This window comes from Mastomys coucha, unplaced genomic scaffold, assembly GCF_008632895.1.
Source record: "Mastomys coucha isolate ucsf_1 unplaced genomic scaffold, UCSF_Mcou_1 pScaffold20, whole genome shotgun sequence".
In the NCBI taxonomy this organism is placed as follows: domain Eukaryota; kingdom Metazoa; phylum Chordata; class Mammalia; order Rodentia; family Muridae; genus Mastomys; species Mastomys coucha.
In genome coordinates this window covers 100,905,860-100,920,819 of record NW_022196903.1, presented here as the reverse complement: position 1 = coordinate 100,920,819, position 14,960 = coordinate 100,905,860, and the positions used below count along the sequence as shown (strand labels likewise).

The following is a 14,960-nucleotide window of genomic DNA, read 5'->3' as shown; positions in this document are numbered from 1 at the left end:
GGAGCCATGTGGATATCCCAATGAACATAAAAGAGTTGTCCTGTCTAATATGGTAGGCCCTAGCTACAGGTAGTGTCCATGTCTACAACAAATTTAAATTTAGTTGTTTTTGCTGTCGGACATCTGTTCTTTAGGCACCACGTTGTATCTCACAGCGACTGTCACAGTGACTATTTTGGAGACATAGAGAATTTCTGTTGTTGTGGAAATTTTTAATTATAAGGATGGAGTGCCTAGTATGAAGTACCCTCAGATGAAAGGAGGTGTGCGTCATTTGCAGATTAGTAGGAGAGTGAGTGTGGCAGGAACCGAAGACTGAGAGTGGGAGAACTGGAAGGTTTGGTGGGGAGGGGGACTCAGCAGCTTGCAGTGATGGGGGTTCACATTAGGTTTTGAAGAAATCTGAAGCTTGTGAGATTCGATGAGAAGCCACTGGGAGGTTTTGAGCTAATGAACTGTAGGCTCAATACTGTACTTGAGAGGACTGTTGACACTACTGTGTCAAGAATAGCATATGGAGTCCAAAGGCAGAAGTAGGGAGACCAGTTAGGAAACTTTTAGAGCTACCCAGACATTAGAAAATGGTGATTAGATCTAGGTTAGAATAAATGTAATTCTACCTATCTTTAAGGTATATCAATTAGAATTCACCAATTACTCGTAATGACAGTGGCAAAGGATTGGGTTGTATAATTAGAGAAAAAGCAGCTTGGATCTGATTTTATTCCAAGGTAGATGCAATGGGGTTTGTCAATTGAACATAACTATGCATGGTCTGAGAGGAAGAGGATATAGACGAATTAAAGATTGGAGCCCTGGGATCATTAAGGCTGGATTTACTTGTTCTTAATTGATTAAAGGAAAATTTGGAGAGGCACATGATTGAGGCTGAGTTTTGAAATGACTATTTGATATCAGGATAGAGAGGAAAATCAGGCAGTTATGACTTGGAGACTGGAATACACTTGTAGCAATTAGAGCCCAGCAACTGGAGGGGTGCATGTGAATGAAGAAGTAGGGTGCAAACTGAGTAAGAGGCACACTTCACTTTAAGGAGGAGAGATGAGAAAAAACCAGCAAAGATAAACAAGATCGTGTCTGTACAGTAGGCAGAAAACATAAGAGAAGTAACTTTCTGGGTAGAGGTGTGATCAAATGTCCCATTCAGTCTTGTTTCCCACCATTCCAGTAAAATTATTTCAAATCACTCACTCAGTTTAGCAGCATGAGGCCATTGATATGTTTGTCAGGACCACTTTCAGAGAAATAGATTCAAAGGAGAGATTAAGGTTGTTATTTTGAAAGTTGTTTTTTGCTTTAATGTACAGTTGAGAAATGAAGTTATAGCCACAGGGAGAACTAGGTCAAGATTGTCATGTTTTGTGGAGATGAGGGAGACCACAGCACACTTGAATGCTGACACAGATCATTCAACAGAAGGAAAATTTAATTATGCATGAAAGAGAGGCAACAAATGTTAGGGGATATCCTGAAGTAGTCAAGAAAGGAATGGGATGTATTGTACATCTGGGGAATGAATTTAAGTAAGACCAGCTGGTCATGAAACAGAGTAACAGAGGGAAGGCAGAACATTTAAATACAGACACAATAGATAAGTAGAAATGGCTTGAGAGGTTCAATGATCCTTCTGTTGCCTCCTATGTCCCTGTAGAAGAAGAAGAAATGAAGTCCTTCATTCATCCAGAGGGCTTGGAAGGAAATGGACAACTAGAGAAAGTCACATAAAATAGTTCTTAGGATAGCGAACATATTGGGAAGTGCCAGTACACTATTGGCCATGCCCAGGAACCATTTGGGTTGTCATGGGACATTTTACTGACTACAGTTTTACTCTCAGCCATTTATACAAATATACATTGAAGGTTCATTCATAGAGGGTTGAGTTTGCCTACGGTAGGGTTTAGGTAGGTCAGAAGAAAATAACTGGGTCTTGAGACTAAGTAAGGGTTGTGTTACCAAATGTAATGATACTCAAGGAATGTTAGCCAAATAAGAAACATATGAGTGGGCCTGGGGAGGCGGCTCAATGGTCAGAGAGCTTGCTGTGCAATCATGAAGACCTGAGTTCATATTCCCAGCACCCACATAAAAATCCTAATGTGGCTTTGCATGCCTGTAACCTCACCATTGAGAACCTGGGACTAGAGCTCGCAGGTCATCATGACGTCATAATGGTTAGATTCCAGTTCAGTGAAAATCCCTGTCTCAAGGTGAGGGTTAGGTGGATGTATGGATGCACTTGTTACCTTCTTACTGTTGTCATTAGGATTCACATTGTGGTTTATTTTTTAACATGGCAAACTATAATCATTCCTTACCCTGGGAACTGGTTAGCTTTTTTCAGGCACTCTACTCAAAGGTCAGCGAAAGGGCCAGCAGGAAGTGATGGCCCATTATATTTTCCTGATTGAGTTTCTCTACAGTAAGACATAGTAGATTATCTGTCCAGTTTTTGTGAAGTGAGCAGAGAATTTGCTTGTGACCTTGAGCAAAGTACTTAATACTCTGAACTTGAGTTTCTGTATGTAGACATTAAGATAATTATACCTTTCTTACTTAATCCAGGATTGTACATAGAATCAAATGACAAGTGTGAGCTCCATTATAAATGATGTTTATGTAACTGTAGGACCTTGTTCTTACTATCACTATCTGTATTCATTTATAACCTCTGATAAAACTGATAGTTTTGCAGTATGGGCTCACGAAGTCGTGCCCTTGTGTTCCTATAAATGGTTTACAAAGGTATTAGCTGAAACCTCTTATGGTTCTTTTGTAGCTAATATTTCCAGTTAGAAACTGAGTGCCATGAGTTTGAAAACCATGTTTATTGCTGGTTTTATTTCTATTACATGGTCAAGACACAGTAAATGTTTGATAAATATTTGTTGATTCAGTTGCTCCATCAATAAATTGGTCAGAAACTGGAGAAACATACCTTCACAGAACAATTCCAGATACAGGCCAGTGATCTAAGCATATCAAGCCATTTACATTTCCAAGAACATCATTTTATTTCACCCCTGTTCATTGACTACACTGTTAGACCCGCTGGAATATTATCCCCCACCTTTTAAAATAAATATGAAAAAGGATTGATCATACAATAATGTCCATTTTAAAGGTTTCTCATTATCCTCATTAAAAATAGTTCTCTTGGAGTTAGAGAAAGGACCAATGGAGCTGAGGGGTTTGCAGCCCCTTAGGACGAACAACAATATGAACTAACTAGTACCCTCAGAGCTCCCAGGGTCTCAACCACCATCCAAGGACTGCACATGGAGGGGTCTGATTGTTCTGGCAGCATGTGTATAGTAGAGGATTGCAATTTGATCATCAATAGGAGGAGAGGAGCTCGATCCTGTGAAAGTTCTCTGGCCCAGTGTAGGGGAATGCTAGGGCCAATAAGTGGGAGAGGGTGGGGTGGCAGGCATGGGGAGGGGGAGGCAACAGGGGTTTGTTTTTGTTGTTTTTGTTTGTTTCTTTGTTTTTTGGAGGGGAAACTGGGAATGGAGAAATGTACATGTAAATAAAGAAAATATCTAATAAAAAAAAAAGAAAAAAAATAGTTCTCTTGGGCTCAGAGCATAACTTAGTGATAGAGTGAATGCTTATTATGCATTGGGCCTAGATTTAATTTCAAGCTCTAGAAAAAAATAACTTCACATTCACAGTCTGCATATAGTGTTATATTCATATTGACCATAATATCATGTTATAGTGGGGATATAGGTGTTTTTATTGTTATGTTATAGGTTCTTAATGGAAAAATATTAATCTTACTTTATTTTCAATGGCCAGTGACTATTGCAATACCACGAAATTAGAATGCTTAGTCCTGAGAAATGTGCGTTGGTTAAGTGGGTTGGCAAGCAATCTCTGTGTTTATTACTTTAAAAGCACTGTCTTTAGTATCCAGTGGGCAGATAATTACTAGTATTAGATCTTTTTTGTAGGTGAGAGAAAAGACTTATGCAAATTAAGGTCCTGTCTAAGGTCTTATTTAAGTAGGTGACAGACCATGTACCTGACTCTAGACTGTCCATGCTTCTGATCGCATGGCTGTAAAAACTGAAGATTTAAAATACAGTACTCTTGGGCTGCAGAGATGGCTCAGAGGTTAAGAGCACTAACTGCTCTTCCAGAGGATCTGAGTTCAATTCTCAGCAACCACATGGTGGTTCATAAACATTTATAATGAATTCTGGTGCCATTTTCCGGCCTGCAGACAGGCACACAGGCAGAACACTGTATACATATTAAATAAATAAATATTAAAAAAAATAAATATATAGCACTCTTGCTATGAGTACCTGTATTTGTTGTTTCCAGATGCCTGTTTTGCAGACAATTGTATAAAGACAGAATTCCCTGAAAATGTGCCATAGAGAAGTCAGCCATTTTTTCTTTCTTTCGTTAGTACAGTTATTACCACCTCACAACTTTATTCCACTTAGAAAACTAAATTCATATCTCTTAATCCCTTCTTGAAAACTTAATTTTCCTCTCCCAAAGCTACTGTGATTCCAGAGAGAGACAGGAATTAGCAAGTGTGAAAGAAAAAGAAAAAAAATAAGATAATTAGAAAAAAAGTAACACAGCTTGTTTGTTTTATAATTCAGTTTGGTATGAAGCAAATCATTATATGGGAAACATAACAAAAGATTCAGGCAAGAGCCATCAGTGGATGCTACTCTCAAAGCATTACAGTAGGGTGGTTACAGAAGCAAAAGATGACTTTATGTAGAGAAACCAGATAGATACGCAAATTACAGAACTGTGAAACAGGGAAGGTTTGTTGTAGGAGCCTTCTGAAATGAGTCTCTGAGAGTGGGGACCCTGTGATGGTAATTCCTGCCGAAGTGGTGAAGGATCTAATCACGGAAAAAGATCTGACAAAACCCAAATTCAAAGGCATTCTGTAAAATAACCAGCCTGTTCTCTTCACAAACTGTTAGTGCTATAAAATATAAGGAAGGAACCACAGCTAGTTCAGATTAAAGGAGAGTAAAAGAAGAAGGAAACAGGCATAGAAACTAAGTGAATCTTGGACTTCTTGCTATTATGTACAGAATATTGCTATGAAAATCTGAAAATCTAAATAATGGCCATTGATTAGAAAACATTTGATTCATATTGTTTTGATTTTGTAAATTATGTTGTGGTGACATAAGAATATCCTTTGTTTTGGGAAATATCCAAAAATGTTTAAGAACAGAGAACTGCTATGTCCATAAATTATTTTTCTAGAGAAGAGACAGGCTTTTCAACAGAACCTGTGTAGAGCACACACAGAGAATTATCGAGAATGTTTTACTGTTTTTACAACTTGCTTGTGTGTTTAATTATGATAAAGTTGAAAATGTAAATAATGTAAGTCATTTAAATCATTGCCATATTTACCTCCATTAGGCTACCCTGTCATTGTAAAATAAGTAAAATGACCTTGACGTTATGTCACTTCCTCTTTGTCTATATGCTCTGAGTCTTGTGCACTATTTCTGAAAGCCTTGCTACATCATCACTTTTATTGACCCCAACCCATAACACTGAGTATTGTGCAAAGCAATCTTCAATCCTTCTAGAACATTCATTTCTGGTTTTCTAATGCTTTTTGGCCATTTCAGCAATAATGTAATCTTCTAGACATGGTTTGTGATGACAGCCTTAGGACAGGTTTCTTGTCACATAACACCATGAATTCACCCAAGAGAAGTTCTACAATAGGTTCTTACTATTTAAGGAAAGGAAAGTGGGGAGGGGAAGCTACTTGCCGCAAAGCCTGAAGACCTGACCTTGATCCTTAGAACACATGTGGTGGAAGGGCAGAGCCAACACTTGCAAATTAGCTTCTGACCATGTCTGCTGTAATACATATGCAACTGTACACACAAACACACACACACACACACACACACATTGTATTTTTAAATTTTTAGGTAAAAAATGTCATATTGATGATCACAGGAAATAATTTTCTTCAACAACAGATTTCTTCTGAGTTGGAAAAGGGCTGATTCATTCCAAAAGCTCTAGGTGTGTTTTAGCCCCTACTTTCCACTGAAGCATGGAATATCTGGTGTGATGGGAAACTTAGGGACGAGGGGAGTGGAACTCAGCTTCAGCATAAGCCCTACAAGCTCCTGAACAGTTGGCTGAAGGTACTTCTCCGGTCACTGACTTTCCTCTTCCTTAAGTAGAGGCAATGAGGCTTAGACCTTTCTCTAGCCTCTCAGAGGTCCTGTGATGGATGGAAATGCCATTTGCAAACTGCTGTGAGTCCTTTGCTACAGAGGTACTTAAGTAACAAGGCATCCTCATCAGCATACAGTCAGCAACTGCTACAAAGCCAATGCCTAGAGACCGAGACTCTTCATGTTAGTAAGGTTTAGAATGTGCTGTGGATAGCTGTGCATGGGGGGTAGGGTAGATTACTCCCCTTTCCTACACCAGCCAATCTTATCTCAGTTCTATTTTTTCATAGCAATTATACACTGTAAATGAACTAATTACTTGTCTGTAGTAATTATAGACAATTGTCCTTTAATAATACAAATCCAAATGGGGCAGGGACCAAATCAGTTTTATACTCCTATGGCAAACTGTAGGAGCTCAAAAAGGATTGAACTATATACAATCTATGATAAAAAAAAAAACTTCAAACATATTTCTGTTTTCATTAGCATATATTCATCATACACAGTACTGTATAATCTAAGGACATTTTAATGTAAGTGTATAATGTATTTTGCTCATACTCTCCAATTATCCCTATTTCTCCCCTTCCTCTCCATCCTCCACTTCCATTTGTTCTTTTTTTTTTTTAATCTTGCCAGGCAATGTCAACTCTAGTGTCATATATGCATACATGATATGTATCTATCTAAAAATCTAGGTACCATGGATGAGAGAAAACTGATAACATTTATCTTCCTAAGACTCATTTATTTCACTTAACATTATTATCTCTGGCTGTATCTATTTTCCTGCAAACGACTTAACTTCATTTGTCTTTATGGCTTTTTTTTTTTTAAAGCCACTGTGTATAAGTACCACACTTTCTTTATCTATTTCCCTAATAGTGAACATCTAGGTTGGCTATGTGATTTAGCTACCAGGAATAGTGAGGCAATAAATATGGATGTGCAGGTGTCTCTGGGATACTTGATGTGGAAATTTTTTAGGTAAATACCAGGAATGGCATGGTTGGGTCATAAAGGACATCTACTTTCTTGAGGAATACCCACGCTGATTTCAATAGTGTTTAGAACAGTTTGCATGCCCACCAACAGAGCACATCCATACCAGCCTTGTGATTTGTTTTCCAAATGACTACCAAGCTGATAGTCATAAAACTGAATCTCAGCATTGTTTCAGTTTGCATTTCTCTGATGATTGGTGACATTGAACATTATTTCATATATTAATTAGCCATTTATACTTCCTCTTTTGAGAATTATTTATTCTGTTAGCCCATTTATGCATAGAATTATTAGATTTCTCATTAATTAGAGTTTTTAATTCTTGGTATATTCTCTTATTCCTCTGTCAGATGTATAGCTATCAAAGTTTTTTTCTTGCATTCTTTACTTTCTTTCTTCGTTGGTTGTTTTCCTTTGTTGTACAGAAGCTCCTTGGTGTTAGGAGTCCCATCTGTCACATGCTATTTTTCCTAAACTCTGGGAACTGTATTTAGGAATGCCTTGCCTATGTCTATAATTGAAGTTTTCCCCTAGTTTTTCCTTTAACAGGTTCCAAGTGCTGACCTATATAAATGCAGAATGGAACTAGATCCATGTATAATCTCTCACCCTTTGTAAAAATAAAAAAAAAAAAAATCAATTCCAAATGAATCAAAGACCTTAAGGAAAAACACAATACCTTAATATTTATGATGCATTTGATCTCATTTGCAGGTTGTAGTTTCATAGGCAAATAGGTAATTTGCAATGAATGTGGCTTTTAAAATCCCAGTTATGGACAACAATAACTTAAGTTGCAAGTGCTACTTTAATAAGAGGGTATCTTAAATGTGAGTGTGAGCTTCTTCAGGAAATATAGTATGGTTTAGTAGAAGAGAAACATATGAAGAAAGTAAATTCTTATATTTAAAATGGAGTCTGTGTGTCACATTGGGTTGCATTTTGTTATTGCATAAAATGCATCGGTTTTATTTTTAAAAGATACTGGGCTCCTGCCTTCCTGAAGAATAACATGGTTCAAAAACCTCTGTATATACAGAATGAAGCTGAAGTCTTCATTCTGGCCCTTCACTGGATTATTAAATAGTATAGTGGTCAGAAGCATGGGATACAGGCTTAAACAAATGCCCTGCATTATGGGTAACCTTGAGAAAATGGCTTGACTTGCTAAGCCTCCCATTTTCTCCTGTATAACATGGTTGCAGAGGTGGGTAGAGAATGAAATCTAGCTCCTGGGATTACTTTGAAGATAAAATGAAATTCTGCATATAAAGCACCCATCTTTGTGCACAGAATGTTGACAAGGCTCTTAATATTTATCTTTGCCACATGTCTCCAGGCTCAGAAACAGAGTTCCCGGTATAAATGGTATAAACACGGTAGAGTACTTGATACTTTTCATTCTCCTTCAAACTTCTGTGGCCTTCTACTCTCTGTCACTCTGTCTCCACTTTCCAAAGGTTATCCTTTTCTTAATTTTTGAGTCCTTGTTGCAGTATTGCCTCCTCTATGGTTGTTTTCACAAAACTAAAAATAAACACCCCCCTTCCTGCTCTTTACAGTTCTAAGTGATTTTTTTCCTATATTTCCTTAAAGCCTTTTGTGAGGTCAATGTGACAACCATGTGAATTGAGAACGCTCTTCTGGACTCCCACATAGGTGGCTGACATCTTTAGTATATTTCTTCTTTTTTCTATAAACCTTGATGGCGAAACAATGTCTGTCAGCTTCTTTTCCCTGACACTCATCCTGACCAATACATATCCACTCTGTGGTCATGTGCTACACATGGTAGGTGTTCAATAAGTGGGTGGCTGCAATATGTAGCATTGCAGCCTGAGAATCTGGCCTCATCCTAAATGGAACTTCGCCAGATATGTAGAAACGAGACTCCAAAATCCTGTGAGCTTTGGGGCTGGGGAAGATTAATTGCATGTCACATATTTTATGACTCAAAACTTTAAGTTAGTTTTGGGGAATTCTGTATGAAGATATTGATCTAGTTATTTCTTTCAGGTCATTATCACGCTTATTTATCACAGAGATTTAAAAAGTGACTGCATGGTATTGTGTGTGCTAATTTGCTTGATTTAATCACTCTTCAATGTAAACATATTTTAAAATAAACACCTGTAGTTATTTCTTGATTAAAAAATAATTGCACGGGTTGGTATTTCAAATGCCTAGGGGTAATTACTTCTATCTTACCATCATCAAAAGATGACAAGAAAAAGATGAGGTCTGCCATGTTTTAAGTGGGAAAATGTCCTTTATCTGGATGTATAGAAGTGGGCTGGGAAGATGATACCGTCTGGGGTTATTGAACACAACTGATCTAGGCAAAGTGGTGGAGTTAAAGTGGAAGGAACTTCTTACACATGGTATTAGAACTCAGAACAGGACTTTAATAGCCAACACTGTATATGATCATACTTTATATACCCTTGGGACTAACAATAACAAGGCTTAAATAACTTTCCCGATGTGTGGCAGAAAATTTTTGGTGGAGGGAGCCCTTACATTCCTATCCCTGGGATTTAGAACTTAGGTCTAGTTCAACTCTCCTGCTCAGTGGTCAGGAGGACTTAATCAAATTCTTCTTTTGTTAAGGCCTCAGTTTCTCCATCTACTATAAAAGAAAGCTGTGGAACTAACTGGTTTGCATAGGTTCTTTTTCACTTATTAACACACCTTCATGAGATGACCTCCCGCAGTAAGTGAAGAAGCAGAACTCATGTTGGCACTGTAAAGAATACATCCTACCCAGAGGTCAAAGCGAGCTTGCAAAATAGGGCAGCTATAAGCTGAACTGTGCCCTCTTCCAACTCATGACCCACAATACCTAAGAGGATGCTTCTATTTGTAGAGGTGATCAAGTTTAAATGATGTCATTATATTGGGCATCATCCAAAATACTAATGGCCTTGCCTTTTATGAAGAAAAAGGGCAAAAAGGACACAGGGGAAGACAATGGGACCTCAGGAGCTCCTCCCCACCCAGTTTATCCACTGCTACCACTATCTCATATTCTGGAGATTTTAGGGAACTAGATGCCTACTACTTGGTCCCTATGTGATATTTTCTGTGGTTGCTAAGCCACTGTTGGGTTGTTCAACATTTTTTCCATCCTTTCTCCATTATAATTCTTGTTCCCCAAACTCCCCCACTTCCATAAGTGACCTGACCACCCACTGCTGTAGAATACAAAGGAGATTCTGTATGAATTCGTACTAACCATCTTTAAAGTTCAGGAAATGCTGGCAACACACAGATGGCTGACTGTTTTGAATAAGGCTTCCAGGGTTTGAGGAACTGTAAGCATGCCCCAACAGAAACCACAAGGGACACAATTTATCTTTTGAGGGAGTCTTCATGTCTAAAGAATTCATCAAGAACTGCAGTATGGCCCAGAAAGAATAAACTGTTTTGCTGTGAATTTGGATAGCATCTTAGGGCTTGAGCACAAATCTGACTAGTCCCTGATCCCCACCAGTAGTACAACCTCTGCAGACCATGAAGGTGCTCTAGGTGAATGATTCCTACAACATGGGAAGAGTTCAGGCAGAATTTTCAAGTCATTAAAATGGAGGGGCTGAGGGAGAAAGAAAATTCAAGCACTGTAGCATGTTTCCCAAATCAACCAAATGCCAGCATGTTCTCTGCAAAATATGTCCAAAAATATCTGTTATCAGACACAACACCAAATAGAAAGATATGTCTGGTTCTAGCAAAGTTTTGTTATTCACTGTAAAGCCAAAGTCATGGCTTTACCCATCCAACAAACTCCTTGACTTTCAGATTCTCTAACGTGTGTGTATGAGTGTGTGTGTGTAAGCATGTATACAAATGGTTTGTTTCAACTTACATAGTTAATAAGAAGCTAATTATGACTTATCTTTCCAACCAGAGAAATTGACAGGAATTAAGATATTTATTTACATCTTTCTCCAAAGAGAAACTGGAAAATCAGAGAATGGGTTGATGGAATCTGCAATAGGGTTTGGATTCTTCTCTCTGTGATAAAAAACATTATCTAGTATTATGGCTGATGAAACACTTGTTAAGATTTGCACTGGGAGACACAACATTTTTATCAATCTCTGCTGTTATAATTTCTTATATCAGGATGTGATCCAGCTAATAACCCTGAGGAGATGGCTGAGGCAATGGCTCAGTTGTTACAGTATTTGCTAGGTAAGCTGGAAGACCTGAGAGGTAAGTCTGCAGCCATGTAAAGCAGTCAGGTGTGCCTTTAATTCTAGCACTGGAGAGGAAGGCCCAGCAGCATCCCTGGGTCTAGCTGAATTGGCAATTCATGATTTAGCCAGAAACCCTATCTCAGAAAAATAAGGATATGACCAAGGAAAATCCTAGATGTCAACCTCATGAGAGTGCATGGGCATGTGGACAGAAGTGCACAGTAGACACACACACACACACACACACACAGAATTAAAAATAATAAATGAAAATATTTTTAAAATAAAAACTGTCAGAGAGAGAAAGGAGACCGAAACAGATAAACACACACAGAGACAAACAGAAACAGAGAGAGAGAGACAGAGTCAAAGAGACAAAGAGACTGAGATAGAGAGGCACAAGAGAGACTAAAACACACACACACACACATACACATACACTATAAAGGATACCCCATAGGATTACAGTTTGGTGTCAGAATATGTTATGGTAGGCTATGCTACAATGTATTTGATTTATTTTGGGAAATAAAATGGATGCAATATGTGGGCTTGGGGTGCAAATATCAAAGTGTGGCTTGTTACTGTTACATCTCTGTCTCTGTGTCTCTCTATATCTCTGTTTCTGTCTCTGTCTCTGTCTCTGTCTCTGTCTCTCTCTCTCTCTCTCTCTCTCTCTCTCTCTCTCTGTGTGTGTGTGTGTGTGTGTGTGCAGGAGCACTTGTGGCATTGTACATGTGTGGACAACAAAGGACAACTTGTCAGAGCTGTTCTCTCCTTCCACCATGCAGGGCCTAGGGCTGGAACTCGGGCTGTCAGGCTTGAATGCACTGACCTGCATGTGGAACCATCTCACCAGCCCTGGTCTTTATTAGTACTCCTAGATCAGGCCTTTTTGGTACTACACTACCCACAAAGCAGAATTTGGTTCACGCAAATGAACTAGAGATATTCTGAATGGACAAGGAACAAGTCAAGGAGAGAACTGATTCCTGGCTTAACAACCCCAACCTCATTATTATTATTATTATTATTATTATTATTATTATTATTATTATTATTATTTTGAACTTTCCAAGCAAGCACTATCTCCTCCCAAACCCCCGAGAGCAGACACTAAAGAGAACCTACTCTAACTGTGGGCCACTGGCAGAGTCTCTAAGTCCACCTTATGTCCTTGATCAGAGTTAAACTTTAGACCTTAACAGTCCTTGAAAGGTCCTCATGCAAAAGGCTTGGTTCCCAGTTTGTGGCACTATCGAGAGATGGTGGGACCTTCGGGAGGCAGGACCTAGATAAAAGAAGTCACATTCATCCTTCTAAGGAGATAAGGGAGCCATGGTCTTTCTTCTTCAGTTTTCTAGCTGTCAGATGGTGACCAGATTCCTCCATAACATGCCCCTCCCCATCAGGTTCTGCTTCAGGCCCAGGAAAGTTGCAGCCAGAGGAACAGACAGAAACCTCTTTAAGTTGTGAACCCAAGATGATAATTTCAGTGGTGTGTTGCAAAGGCAGAAGCAGAATAAGGCATGTGGTTGTATGTCTCCACTCCTGCCCCTGGATGTTTCTTTTCTTCTTTTTTTCTTAGATATTTTCTTTATTTACATTTCACATTTTATCCCCTTTCCTCATTTCCCCTCCGAAAACCCCCCATCCCATCCTCTCCCCTCCCACTGCTCACTAGCCCACCCACTCCTGCTTCCCTGTCCTGGCATTCCCCTACACTGGGGCATCGAGCCTTTGCAAGACCAAGGGCTTCTCCTCTCGATGTCCCACAAGGCCATCCTCTGCTATATATGTGGCTGAAGCCTTGAGTCCCTCCTTGTGTACTCTTTGGTTGGTGGTTTAGTCCCTTGGAACTCTGTGGGTACTAGTTAGTTCATATTGTTGTTCCTCCCATGGGGCTGAAAACCCCTTCAGCTCCTTGGGTCCTTTCTCTAGCTCCTCCATTGGGGACCCTGTGCTCAGTCCAATGGATGGCTGTGAGCATCTACTTCTGTATTTGTCAGGCACTGGCAGAGCCTCTCAGGAGACAGCTATATTAGGCTCCTGTCAGCCAGCATTTGTTGGCATCCAAGTAGTGTCTGGGTTTGGTAACTGTATATGGGATGGATCTCCAGGTGGGACAGTCACTGGGTGGCCTTTCCTTCAGTTTCTGCTCCAAACTTTGTCTCCGTATTGCCTCCCATTGGTATTTTGATCCCCTTTCTAAGAAGGACTGAAGTATCCACACTGTGGTCTTCCTTCTTCTTGAGCTTCATGTGGTCTGTATGGGACTTTTACTAACAGTTTCAGTTCATAGTTTCAGTAGTACAGTTTGTAGTTTCATCAGGGTATATCTTGTTTTGTATGGTATTTCATCTTCCTTGGTTGATGGTATTTCATCTGTGCATGGTTGGACATCTTTCTCCACGACTGCCACTGAAGGATGTGGGAAGCATAGATACACTTTCATCCACCTAGAGCTTGATATGAGAAGCATCTCTAGAGTTAGTTCCAGGGGAAGGAATTGTTCGTGTGTGTGTGTGTCTGTGTGTGTCTGTGTCTGTGTGTGTCTGTGTCTGTCTGTCTGCTATATGCATGTGCATGTGAGATGCCTACGACCATTAATACCCAGCTTTGCAAGAGAACTCAGTTATATGAAAAGATGCTTACTTTTTGTATAATAGCAAAAGTATGTGATACCATGCTGTGATTTTAATTTTATATTCCCACAAATACGTATTTTACAACTCTGTGTGTAAATGTGCTCACAGATGTATATACTCATGTTCTGAGAAAATGAGCACTGCACCAAATGCTCATTTCTTTGAGCCCTGGAATCACATGCTATTATTATTGATATGTTCTCTACAGTGACCATGCTACAGTTGTAATGAGAAGAAATAGAGACCCGCTAAGTGGCTCAGTGGGCAAAGGTGATTGCTTCTAAGCCTCATGACTTAATTTTGATTCCCGGGACCCACATCATGAAAGAAGAAAAAGAACTGAAAGTTGTCCTCTGTCATCCTCCTGTGTGCCCTGCATGCACACACTTAAATAAATGAAAGGCAACATCACATTTAAATGAATAGCAGAAAGGATTTATCTTATAGGGGAGGCCAACACCCTATGCCAGTTACAATAAAATTGGTGAAATCAAGTGTTATTGATGAGTGTGTGGGATTTTAAACAAAAATTCTTGTAGCTTATGGCTCATAGTTTCAGCAGTAATGTGGGAGATATTACAAGCAATTTTCCTCTAAAAGGAAGAAAGGGTGACAAGAGTTTAAAAATCGAATGTGCTGAGATCACAAAACTGTTCTCCCTCAGGGTCTCATTGTGTTCCAGGCCCAAGCTACTTTGCTGGTATAAAATTCTTCCTATAGTTCCCAAGGGAGTTTATGCTCTCCATTCAGTGTTGTCCAGGAAGATCAGATGACAAAGAGCAGAACAGTTCTTTGTCATGGATATTATAAACCACACTGTGTGTGTCTGCCCACATGTGTGTGCACATGTGTGCACGTACACTGCAGAGTATACGTGTAGGATGGAGGGT

General features: G+C 39.3%; 1 long non-coding RNA gene across 2 annotated transcripts in view; it reads left to right on the top strand.

Moving 5' to 3' along the window:
- The window catches only part of LOC116099357, a 71,651-nt gene extending 57,087 nt beyond the window's left edge, over positions 1-14,564 (top strand). Inside the window, exons 3-4 of one of the 2 annotated variants that reach the window (XR_004122228.1) lie at positions 11,349-11,438; positions 14,279-14,564. This is a non-coding gene — a long non-coding RNA (uncharacterized LOC116099357). The remainder of the gene's footprint in view (positions 1-11,348; positions 11,439-14,278) is intronic. The other variant, XR_004122227.1, reaches the window with a different exon arrangement.
- Positions 14,565-14,960: the final 396 nt, after the last annotated feature.